Raw genomic sequence first — 13,602 nt, forward strand, 5'->3', positions numbered from 1 at the left:
TATAATGAAAGATCCATCCATTAATTTCTTACCGCTTATCCAGAGTCGGGTCGCGGGGCAGCTGCCTAAGCAGGGAGGCCCAGACTTCCCCCTCCCCGGTCACATTCGGCAGCCCTTCCGGGGGGATCCCGAGGCGTTCCCAGGCCAGCTGAGAGATGTAGCCCCTCCAGCGTGTCCTGGATCTTCCACGGGGTCCCCTCCTGGTGGGACGTGTCCGGAACAGCTCACCGGGGAGGCATTCAGGAGATATCCTGACCAAATGCCCGAGCCTCCTCATCTGGCTCCTCTCGATGTGGAGGAGCAGCGACTCTACTCTGCGATGCGGACCAAGCTCTGGCACCGGTCGTACAGGAACCAGACAGCTTGTACAATGGATCCGGCACTCCATACTCCTGGAACACCCCCCCACAGGAGTCCCCCAGGATACACGGTCAAACGCCTTCTCCAAGTCCATAAAGCACATGTAGACTGGTTGAACGAACTCCCATGACCCCTCCAGCACATGGAACAGTGGACAAAATGAAAAGTTTTGTTCTGATTTTTATATCCACGTATGTTTCAGTTTTACAGACACATTTTCAACCTGAGCATGACTTTCTTTAAGCTCAGAAACTTTTTACTTTTCAGTAAGTGATCTCAGGGCACAGTTGCTGGTGATTTCGTCACATGCTTAAAAAAAGAAAAGTGACTGCTAAGTAGATAATAGGATGAGATTTTCTCACATGGTAGCAGCAAAAGCCCCCTTCCTACCCACCTCTTTTAACTGTTTAACTTTTTATTTTCATGAACTGGAAAAAAAAGATGACCTGTTCATCGTGTGTGGCTCAATGAAATAATAAAGAGCATACTGACTTTGAACTTTCCATCAGACATAAGCAAAAGGTTTCTAGGAGAAGATCAGCTGAAACACTCGGGTCCAGACTAGGCAGCTGTTGTCAAGGACAGAAGGAGTGGAGCCACACAATCACACGGGGTCACATTTCTGCTCACCACACGTGTCCAACCTCTACTGTTACACACAAAACATTTGACACTATGGGCTACCTCCCAGCGGAGAACCAGGTTACACCAGGAAAAAAAACCCACATAAACAGACCTGTGCAAAAACTACTTAGTTTACATTCACTTCACAAATGTTTTAAATTCTAAACCCATTTATTCACTTTCTTGCCCATATCTGACCTCATAGAGTTGTGGATGGATTAGTTTAACATGAAGTGTTGAAGTAGTTTGCATGTTATCTCATTACTGTTTTATATTCTATAAACTAATCTCAAACATTTGTTTAAAAGCTTTGTATAAAGGAAAAGAAAAAAAATGCAAAGAAACATTTTTCTCTTACTTTTTTGTGAGAACTGGGGAAGGCAGGGGCTCTTCCATCAACCTCCCACCTGACAGGTAGCTGCTCAACTTCCTGAGCTCCAGCTGCCAAGGCTTTCTTTTCTTTTCTTTTTCTTTTTTTAAACAACTGATTGTCTAAAACTATTTCTTGCAGCTGACATAAATAAGTAGAAGCTTCATAAATCTTGCTGAAAAGTCTAAAACACACACGGAAGGAACAAATAAATCTTTAGAGCACATTTTACATGACTTCCCAGACAGAAATGTTTTAAACAAAAAATACCTGTGGCTGTAACACTACATTAATTTCAATATGATTATTTAAAGTGGTAATACATTTTCTTTGAAATACTAATCACATGTTAAAGTGTCAGTGTATGTGTGTGTGTGTGTGTGTGTGTGCGTGCGTGTGTATGTGTGTGGTTTGGGGGGGGGGGGGGGGGGGGGGCTTCTAAATATTCTTATAACTGCATCTCATTTTATCGAGCCTCTGCTATGTGCAGTGAAGCTGCAGTACTAAGTGTGACCTGCAGGGGCGCTGCCCATCCACCTCAGAGCCTTCATGCGTCTGTGGACCTTCTTTATCCGCTCTTGTTGATGCCAAACGCCAGCAGTCCCGGAAGTGGTGATGTTTATTACCTCTTGGATAATATGAATATCATCTCGTCTGATAAAAAAACTGAATTGTAATCAAACATGGAGTCAATTTTCTCCCGGTTTAATTCTTACAACTTCGAGGCTGATCAGCGGTTTATTGACGGCTTGAAGACTTTAAACGAGTCCGATAGCAGCAGAGACGAAACCGAGCTGCTGAACCTGAAACTGTTCTTTTATAACAGGTAAATGCAACTAAGTTCTGCTTTATAATTACTGTTACTATATATTGTAAGATAATATACTTTCGATGTTGTTAAATTTAAATACATATACGCAACTACTGTGTATTAAACACTGCTGAGTAGCCATGGTGAATGAATATTTTCACTTCCTATGTATATAAAAATCATGAAGTAAACCTACTTTTAAGTCAGTAACATAACATAGGATCATCAGGAAAATGTAGGCTACTTAAACTTCTGAATGTACTTTGTGTAGAAAAGTAGCCCAGCTGTAAACTGTGTTACAGCTCTGAATAACAAGGACTGGATGCTCACAATGCAAAAGCTGGAAAAATTTAATGGTTTGCATCTTTACATGCCTTGGATTTTTTTCTTTATTATTATTATTATTATTGTTATTATTATTTTTATGGATTTTTTACCTGCAAATAGTTATAGCATGGTGTGTAAAATACAGTTTCCAAGAGAGTGAAAAGTAAACAATGAATCTACTAAAAATGCACGTGTTTACTTGTTTATTCAGATTTTAATAGTAACCATTTCCCCTTTATTCCTCTCCTGTCTGTCTCCAGGTTTGTTGAGCCTATAGATCGTAGCATCTACAAACAGTGGAGTTCTTCTTCCCACCACGTGGCAGCTCCCGGTCTCATGGTTGAGGACGAGAGGATACTTTCAAATTCAGATTATTCAAAAAGCAAAACTACAGAAACGTTCACACACAAAAAGGAGCTTTCCTTTGCGGAGGTGATGCGACTGGTTCAGGAGGGAAAGGAAGTACCAGAGGTGACAAAACTGAACATACAACCAAGCAACCAGAGTCCCACCCCTTCCCAGATGGAACGACCTCTGAAACCCTGGGAAACTTCAACACCTTAATGGACCTTCATTTTGTGCTTCAAAGTGTAAATTAATATGCATTATTTGTAATAAATGGTGTGAAGTATTAAAATTAGCTGTTATTACATCTTAAGAAAACACAAGATAAGGGAAAATTGTATCTCGGTAGCAGTATGTACGGTTGTGCAGCCAGGAGATGCAGTCTGAGGTTTGGCAAAATTCTGTAACCACCAGATTTAACTGGAATGCTGCTGTTAACATTTGAGTCAGTGTTCACACAAGTATTTAATTTTGGCTGCGAAATATGAAACAAAATATGTGTTTGGATAAAAAAAAAAGGTGCAGAAGTTGAAAAAACAAACAAAAAACTCATGAAGTATATAAAACAATAAGAGTACCAGACCCACTTTGGTCTACCTCAAGAAGAACAAGTTTGAGTTGAATGGTGTTGGCATCAAGATCTCTTTGAGGCCTGAAGATTTGCTGATAGACCTTTAAAAATGGAGTGCATGCAGCCAGCATCAAAAGCCTCACAGCAATGGAGGCTTTTGCAGAAACAGCATGTGGAAAAGTCATTCAGTGTGAAACTGGGAGACTCTTAGCCAGCAGTGTAATGCAACAAAACAAACGTATATGCAGTTATTTTTCAGTCAGCAATGAATGGTGGAGTCCTTACTCTCCTGTCTCATGCATCACGCCCAGCAGTGGTGCAAATTCAGTTTATTTTCCGAGGGTTTCACAGACTCTCACTTTTAACTGGTTAGTACATGCTGCCATTGCCCAATGGGGTTTTAAGGTTAAGATGTAAGGCATGACTTATAACAGTTAAGGTTAGAAAGTCCCAAATCCTCCTTGGAAGTTTTTATGGCTGAAATCATTCAGATGAAATTAGTCATTTTAATGGTCATCAGTGAGCCAGCACTGATTTCAAATCATTACGTGTTTCATTTTCAGTCGGGTCATGGAGCAGTGGTGAACGTCTCCTGCTCTGACTGTAGCTGTGAGTGCTTTTGGATAGGAGAGGGGCGGAAGCGCTGCTCATTGAGAAGTAAAATTTCACACCAGTTTCCAAAAGTCTCCAATAACATCAGAAAAAGTCGCTTCTTTGAGATTGAGTCACTGGATGGGTTTGAAAACTCGCTAAATACAGTAGTTAAATTGGCAACACTGGGCTCTTGGGGCCCTGGCCCTTTGCTCTGGCCGGTGCCTGGCAGGGTGATGGCTGCTAATCTTGGCCCGCCGGGGCCTGTGCCCCGTGACTGTGGAGGGTTGTGGCTGGGGGGCCTTCCTCTGCCACACTGGGGTCGTCTTCGTGATGGGATCGCTTGGGTTCATGCTCCAGGATTGCTGCTAATCGCCCGGGTCTCTGTGCCGCCCTAGTCTGCCTTTGGCCTCCCTAGAAGCGTGGTGGCGTTTGCACGATCACACTCATTTCTGATCTATTATGGCGTTTATTCGGTTCCAGAAGCAGCGCGCTTGAAAACCGCCCGCGCGCATAAAAACAATGCACGCGCACCCCTCAATTGGCTACGTGCACAATATGGCGCCTGGTTACGTTCTGACGTCAAGTGTGCGGTCGAGTACTTCCGGTTAGGTAGTTTGATAGCAACAGCGAAAAACCGGCGACTTTCACTCTTTCATTCAATCGTTCGTGTTTAACATACCGTCCACCATGAGTATGCTAACAGTCCAAGAAAGGCGACTTGTTTTTCAAAGAGTTAGAACGTCAGGTCTCCATTGTTGTGTACCTTTTTGCACACAATCTTCGCGTTATAACAAAGTAATAAGTTTTCATTCATTCCCGGTTGATCCTGTAATACGAGCTGAGTGGCTGAGGAAGATCCGGAGGGACAACTTCAACCCTACCAAAAACACTCGGGTTTGTTGTAGGCATTTTAATGCCACAGATTTTATCGTGACTGCTGGAGGGTCGAGACGGCTACAGAAGGGAGCAATACCTGTTCTCTTCAGATGGAATGGGTATCAACTACCTGCACCCAGACCCGGTGTTTGGGAACGGCGTCCACGGCCCAAGAGCCCCGTTCCGGATTCTTGTTCTGAAGTGGAGATGGAAACTGAGGTATTTTCAGTTGACCATGATTACTGTGTGGCTCCAGAGACGGAGGCGAGAGCGTCTAAGTTGGCCGATGAGAACGAAGCTTTGCTTCAGAAAATAGCGGAGCAACAACATCAGGTGGAGATGCTACAGCTACAGCTGCGATTTGGGTTAGAGCGTCTCTCAGGTTCGGATGAGGACATTCGTTTCTACACCAGATTTGCATCCTACCAGCATTTCCTCGCATTCTGGAAATTGGTGGAGCCTGCTGTGAAAAGCAAGATGGTGAGGATTACTAGCGCTAAGACTGCCTCCGCCAGCATGAGCACAGTCTCTCACCCAACAGTATGTATGACATTATTCATGATCCTCTTTTTAAGGAAACGTAGATCTCTTCACATTTGTGAGGACTGTTGTTGTTGCTAATAGTAATAATAATATGGATAAAAAGGAACATGAAATGTGATCTATGTTTCTTTTGCCAGAAACTAACAAAAATATGTTAAGGGGTTAAAATTAACTAATCAGTCATGATCCATTTTAATTAAATGAAAAATTAGGGTGGGTGTTGGTTTCTCATCAACTTCTCATAACTGGAATTGTACCCCACAGGCCTGTAGTGGAGGTGAGATAAAGTTATTTCAGATTTAACATCATGAACTTGAACATAGAATTCACATGTAATAATTTTGGGGTATACAGACTTTAAAAATAAAACAAACACACTCCAAAGTACATAATAAAATACACAATTTAATGATCAAACAGTGCACATAAAACCCACTGGACATTTTATAGAGTTGCAGTGTAACTATGTACATCTGGATGAATTCACTAATGTGATTGATTAAAAAAAAAACACAGCCAAAAGATTTCATTTCTTTTCAAAGAACTGTGAAACAGAACAATAAAACATCAATGCTGGTTTACGTGCCATTACTAACTAAGTTTAAGTTTAGATTCAGTTCATGTTTTCTGATTGACCCTGAGCTAACCAAATGAGCCATTTTAAAGAGGATTAACCCAAGAAAAAGTAAAAAAAGAAATAGTCTCCCTTCTCCCTTATAACCTTTGCCACCTCAGCATCCCTATGGATACGCTGTACAAGAATGTCCTCCTCTGCAAAAACTACCAAATCACACCACTCCATCCCAGTGAGTAACAGCTGACCTTGGATCTGCCAGTAGTAACTGTTGCTCTGCTTCAGTTTTAATGTGCCATTCTGCATTTGCAGGTAGCTGCAGTCAACATAGCTTTTGGCATTGGGGCACTTGATTTCAACCAGTCCAAATGGTGGACTCTCAGCTGAATCAAAGACAACACCATCAGGAGAGGTTCCTAGCCATGGAGCATCTGGATGTACTACAAAGCCACATGGCCAGTAGCTCACATTTTTTATCCTGCTGTACTCTTGGAGGGCAACGGGCTCCAATGCTAATCCCCTTTTCATTAATGCTGTCTGAGCCACACCTTTCCTAATTCTTCGTGCTAGGTTTTCAGCAGAACTGTGCCCTTTCACATAACACACCTCCCGGAATCTAGAGGAAGTGAGCCTTATCTTCCTGACTTTATGCCACTCTACGCTGTCACTTTGGTCTCTTGTGGCCACCTCTATTTTCCTCGCCATTTCCAAGGTTACAGCAAGTGACATGAACTGGAGATGCTGCTGATGACTACACACAAAGTGACAGGTAGATGGCTCCAGCCATCTAAGGGCAGAGGTGGTGGAGAGGGGGCATCTGGGTGGCGAACAAGAACTTGGCTACTGGGCACAGGGTGCTGGTAAGAGATGGGGCTACCATACTGTACAGGGCCAAACACAGAATCCACCAGCGGAACATCCTTATTTATATCCATGGTGGTGATCAGTGGCGCGATGTCTGCAGCAAAATCCTTGTATGCCTCAGCCACTTCTAAGACATCTGGGTCCGGCAGGTCCCCACGAACTGCTTTGTATCGCTTACTCCTATGAAAAAGTTATATTATTATCATTAGGAGTTGATGAGAATGAAGAGTAATGAACAACAATTACAGTGAGAAACAGACGGAAAAAGAAAGAAAATAAAACAAAGAATCTGACAAATACATCAGGATACATTACCTCACACCATCAGCAACTGGTAGAAAGTACCGTCATCTCACCAACTCTGCCTGGTTTTACACCCTATTAAGCACAAAAAAATATTTAAACAATTATTAAAACGTAATAACTGGGATTTTTTCCCTCACAGGGCTGTAGTAAATGCTGCAGTTAAAATACTGGGTTAAACTGTGTGGAATTCATCAAGATTTAACATATGTATACCCAATAATACTCTTATAAATAATTTTTAGTACCATTGGGATTGTTATAAAAACACTGGACCATAACCTCCACCATCATCAAATATGTTTTGGACATTTTCATAGTTTACCCATCTCTCTTAATACAACCATAACTGAATAATAATTTCCAGTCCTTTGTTGTTCACTATATACAAAGTAAAAAGTTACAAAGTTCACTTTGAATTATGTGTAATGATTAATAATTGTTACACTGATTTTATTAATAATATCAGTTGTTAGCAAGGTTACTAAACTGGAAATTTTTATATTTCAACAGAAACTTCCACCCATTGATGAGCTGCTGCTTTTCCTGATGCACCTCTCAGTGGGGTTACAACTCAGGGACCTTGCTGACAGGTTTAATATTCATCGCAGCACTGCCAGTCGAATTGTGTCCACTTGGACACAATTCCTGTACTGTCTGCTTGGAAGCAAGCGCCTGTGGCTCCCACCGGAAGTAGTGAAAGCTCATCTGCCACCTGAGTTTGCCGCTTTCTCCGACACACAGGTGGTACTTGATTGCACAGAGATCTTCTGCCAGACACCATCCTCTCTGCTTCTGCAGAGTGAAGTCTTCTCCACCTATAAGTCTCATTCCACATTCAAGGCGATGATTGGTATGGCACCCCATGGTGCCATTACCTTTGTGTCTGGACTATATGCTGGATCCATGAGCGATCGTGAAATCTTCAAGCTTTCAGGTATCACAAAGCTGCTGCTGCCAGACATGGCAATCATGGTGGACAAAGGTTTTGTTGTTGACAACATTGCTCCCTGCAAAGTGTACCGGCCTACCTTTCTCTTAAAGAAACAACAAATGAGTGGGGAAAATGTCAGGCAGACGCAGTCAATTGCACGTCTGAGAGTGCATGTGGAGAGGTGCATCAGGAGAGTGAAAGAAAACAAACTGTTCGACAAGGTGATACCACTGTCTGTGTGTGGGAACATTGAGGAGTTGTTCAGTGTCGCCTGCTTCCTGGTCAATTACCAGAATGGACCGCTAGTTAAGGTGTGGGCCGCTGGAGAGTGAATGTTGTTGTTGATGTGGAAGTAATGGTGTTATGCTCTTCAAAACATTACAATTTAATAAATCTGTAACATTTTATGCATGTTATTAAGTTCTTACCATAGTTCTTGGTTTGTGCCAGCGCTGTGCAGTTTCTGTGCAGCTCAGCACAGGCGGCACTGCCTTCAGATTTAGTGTGGAGTAATGTGCCGTTTGGAAAAGAAGAGCAACGTTGTGATTGCAGAGTGCTTTCCCAGCAACACAACTGCACTCGGCCACAGCTATGGTAACAGGTGTGCTGTTTTCAAATGTAATCTATGAATTAAAACAAAAATTACTTTAATATGACATTGTCAAGGTCATTATATCACAGATATAAAAGAACACCAAAAGAGAGAAAGATGAGAGCAAGCTTTGCGTCCAAGCAAATAGTAGTGTGGACAGTACAGCCATTTTATATCTATCTATATATATAGATAAAGATATACACATACATACATTTATATATATATATATATATATATATATATATATATATATATATATATATATATATACATACACACACACATATATATATATATATATATATATATATATATATATATATATATATATATATATACACATACATATATATATATATATACACATGTGTATATATGTGTGTATTTATGGTGTGTGCATATATACTGTAAATATGCAGCTCTCACTGATCCCTTTAATGGTTTTCTTATTTTACAATAGTTTCTACAACAATACTGAACATTGAACAGATTCCTGTAGCCTAGAACCAGGGTACAAAATCAGCTCTTACCTCTCACTGACCGATGTACCCCAACACGGCCACTTAAACTTGTGCTCCAAAGAACAGAAGCAGAAAAAAAACAACACTTTCTGGGGTGCGTATGAAAGCCACGTTTGGTGGTATATAACGTTGTTTAGTGCATACCACTAGCTCTAGCTACATAAACACCACAGATCCTGGCTTGAACCGATGGATTGAACATGTTTTAATCCTCCCTACTCTGAGGTCGTGAGGCTTTTCATGCTTCCTCAGAGACCTGTGGCAGATAGCCCTGACGCTCACTCTCCCTGCTGGATCTTTGTTTGAAACTGTGTAGAAGAAATTACAATCATTAACATTATAATAAAAAAAACTGTAATCGTAAATATTTCTAACACTGTATGGTGGCTAGATAATCCAGTTTAAACAACAGTTAAAAGGGTTCGGGAATAAATAACATGTATTTGAAGTACCAAATATAGGAAAACGACGCTAGCTGACTACATTAGCTACCCCACTGCCGTGTTATAAATTTATAACGTACCTTCGTAGTTGTCGATATAGGATGAAATGTACATTTTGTATCCTTTCTCGCGTTTACTCTTAGGGGCAGAGCTCCGAGTTTGGACCAGTCGATGAACGTCAGTTATAGATATCTTCGGGAGATCTTGGGGGCACCTTGTGTAAAAGCTCGTCATTTTACTAGCTAGTGCCAGACCGGAAGTTTACAAGCGCACACTCGGGACCGGATATAGGACGTTCCATCTCTCTAGAGGCACACTAATCGAACCGTGCACCGAGCCTATTAAACTGCTACTAGTTATTTGGCACACAGTACCAAAAAAATGTGGTGTAATGCAAAAATCCTACAATAAAGTGTGGTTTTGTTTTTTTAGTTTTTCAGTAAGATACTAACTCAATAATATAATTTTAAAAGGCAGTTTTTTTTTTTTACAGATTTTACATGGAGAGGGGTTTTGTTTAAACCGGCAATTTAAACACAATAAATCCCCAGTGGAAAATAAAAAGTAATAGAAACAACTGTAGCCTAACATGCTTTATTTACCAGATAAACAGCACCTGTGGAGCAAATTTCAAATGGTTTTAAGTTGGTTAAACTAGCTTTAGTTTTGCATAACTAATAAGTATTCACGTTATATCTAATTGCACGTTTTCTCCCAATGCATGTTAAACATTCAATTGTTATACCTTAAAAAAATTAGATAAAAAAAAAAAAATCAGATTATCAAGAGGAGCTTTATACCCATTAGGCTCCCCTTGGCAAAGCAAATTTGTCTGGCACAACACAGCAGCCAGACCACCACACTGGACAGGACAAGTTAAAAAATAAAAATAAAACAAATAAAAATAAAGGGATGGACATGGTCAGCAACAATACTCGGATAGGCTGTGTAATGGAAAATTTATTCATATACCCTTATAGTTTGTAGGTTACACTTTGTATGTCTGTGTATTTAGATAAGAACTCCTTCTCACACCTTCCCCCCTCTCTCATCCCCTCAACAGATGTTGAGAGTTTAGTGAGCTTCCTCCTTTGCACCCTTCACTCCGTAACATTTGTTAACAGCTATGTGAGGAATTTAAAACAATGACCTCCTACTGTGATGTTATCAGCTCATGCCTGGTATATTAACTAAGCTCACTTGTATCTCCCCAGACTCTCGCAGACAAACTCCTTTGACTGTGTGACTCTCATTGCCGGCCGGCTCTTAATAAAACTACTTTGTTCGATTCTCACTTAGTGTGTGATCTTTGATAACTAAAAATTCCACAACAATTCTTGGCGTTGTCGGCAGGATATCTTGAGTGACTGACCGGAGGACCAGAACCCGTGATTGCGCATCCTGAAGGATACTTCAGCCCCTGGGTCAGCCTTAACCGACAGGGGACGGTGGAGGGACTCCGTTCAGGCACCACTGATATCCAGAACGAAGTCTGCATGTGGAGCAGCATCCAGAATCACACACGGTGAGAAGTTTTCATATCGGACTCCCATTTACTGCTCCTTTTCGCAGGGTCCCACTATCTTGTGAGGCAAGGTAGGTCACTATTCTACTGCGGTAGGGTAGAGTTAGTCCGGCACTGGAGTGAAAACTTCAGTGGTAATAAGAGGCGTTTTAGTAATTTTTGTGCCTGGGTTTGGACAACCCGAAAACAGAGAGAAAATCCAGCAGGAGACGTCCTAGCTGCATAATGGGAAACACAGCTGTGACGGGGAAGGAGAGTAAATGGGACCCCCAATATGTAACAAAGAAAAAAAATAAATAAATAAATAAAAGGGCCAAACAATAATATTTAAGGATATATATAAGTAATAAAATAAATATATGAAAATGTCAAATAGGTGCACCTTATAAAATAACTAAAGAAGAAATAAATATATTACATAAAATAAGTGTATTGCTGAAGCATAAAAGGGAAGAATAATGATACCAAATAATAAGAAGATAACGAAAGAGTTAAAGTGTTAAAGTGTGTGGTTGGATATTTCCCTCACATTCCGAAGCAGCAGACAGAGAGGACACGCTGCCGGTAATAATGAAGCACTGTCTAACAGTTTAAGTAGGATTGAGAAATCTCATGAAGAAATAAAATGGGTACTTTTTACAGTAAAAACTAAATTAGAAGGAGATGCTAAAATTACATCTGGAAAAGATCCAGATAATGAAAAAATGATCTGATCAGGCTGAGGAAATGTTTTGCTCTGCTCCAGAATACTTAATACATACAAGGACACCTTCGGGTTGTAAAAGCTGGTTGTTTGAAAAACCATAGTTTTTGAGTCTCAGCTGACTTGTATTTGCATTTATAAAATATTTTTATAAGACTTTCAGTCCTTTCTTATGGACACCTTCATCACAATGCTTTAATTTTATTGTGTTCTTTCTACTTAATTTGTGTGTTCTTTAAAACTTGTCAAACATAAACAATTTTTACCTTAAAGGAAATTAGATACACACACAGAAGATTTACTTTTAGCATTGTCAAATCTCTGAGAGAAAACACTTGCAACTTTCCTCAGACACATGCATAATCTTTGTAGGATAAATATTGACCCTATTTTCTTTTTCTTCTTTTCCTCCTTCCTCCGTCTCCGTCGGAGACACCCTCTCCTGAAGCTCACAGGCTGCATCCCTGACCCGACTCAGTTCTTCCACCGGGATAAAAGTCAGCAGAGACCCACTGATATATATATATGTATATATATATATATAAAATTTCTATCACCGCCATGTCCTACGAACTGATACGGATGCCCATTCCTACCAACACCACCATGATGTTCTACAAGATTCAAGAGAAGAAACAAAGACATCTGATATCAAACATTTACCACCAGAGTTCCTCTGCTTCTAGTTTCAAAGAGACTGAAACCAGATGTTTGATGGACGTGTAAACATCTGGTTTTTGGATGGTAGGACACCATCCTCCACAACGCTCCTGATCATGCGTTTTGTTCAGAGGACAAGAAGACTAAACTGGGACAAGAAACTGACTGTGAGCTCTGTAGTCCAGCTCCGAGGTGGCGTGGCCGCTGGACTTTGAGGGGCGAACCGAGAGGTGGGTGCTGAAGACCCGAGGTTGGAAAACCATCCGGTTCTACTGACCAGAGAGAGAACATCCACGTGGTGAAAAAGGGTCATTGGCCATAAAAATCAAAAGGCAGTTTGCCGTCTGACTGATCCACGGCAGAGCTGACTCGGGGATGGAAGCAGTCATGTGACCAGTTAACACAATGATGGTGAGATTGTTCTGATTTCTTACCACAAATAATTAATGATTTAATTCAAAATCTTTATTGAAGTTAAGCAGATCTACATCGTTTATGGAAAGAAAGTGTTAAAGAGTAAACAGAAGAAGCTTCACGTCTAGACATTTCACACACAAAAGACTAGTTCACAGCTGGAACTAGAGACACCTTTACATACACAAATACACGCACGCTCACTGCAACGAAGTACTTGCTTGCTACTGACATCACATAACATGAAATGATGAGCTACTAACCCTGTCTTGTTTTGGTTTCACAATTTAGAAAGAACAGAACATGTTTAGTGAGCTGGTGGCAACAACCTTTCCTCAGTTATCCAACACTGATCGGCTCATTTATAGAGGAGAAGAAAATGAGTAAAACGGGATGAAAATAATGTTTTATTTATTTTATCCCTTCAGATGCATTCTAATGGTTACTCACTGACACATGAATTTATATTTCTCCAGATTACCGGCTAACTATTGACCCAGGATCAGATAAGATGGTATCTCTCTCATTGCTACAGCTGAAGTAGTGAGAGTGAGTAAAACCTTCCTGCCAGAGGTGGAAATGCCAACATACTGATCCTTATGTACATTTCTATAATACTGAATGGCAGTTTCCCTGCTTGGTTCT

The 13,602-nt window shown here is 40.8% G+C and overlaps 1 long non-coding RNA gene across 1 annotated transcript; it reads right to left on the reverse strand.

The window, feature by feature from the left end:
• Positions 1–5,829: 5,829 nt before the first annotated feature.
• LOC121651050 lies at positions 5,830–9,898 on the reverse strand. The gene is made up of 4 exons (XR_006012382.1): positions 9,736–9,898; positions 8,525–8,719; positions 7,175–7,237; positions 5,830–7,039 (listed from the first exon to the last, which is right to left on the reverse strand). It is a non-coding gene; the product is annotated as an uncharacterized LOC121651050 (long non-coding RNA).
• Between the last annotated feature and the right edge of the window lie 3,704 nt (positions 9,899–13,602).

Source organism: Melanotaenia boesemani, chromosome 13 (genome assembly GCF_017639745.1).
Source record: "Melanotaenia boesemani isolate fMelBoe1 chromosome 13, fMelBoe1.pri, whole genome shotgun sequence".
NCBI classification, from domain to species: Eukaryota; Metazoa; Chordata; class Actinopteri; order Atheriniformes; family Melanotaeniidae; genus Melanotaenia; species Melanotaenia boesemani.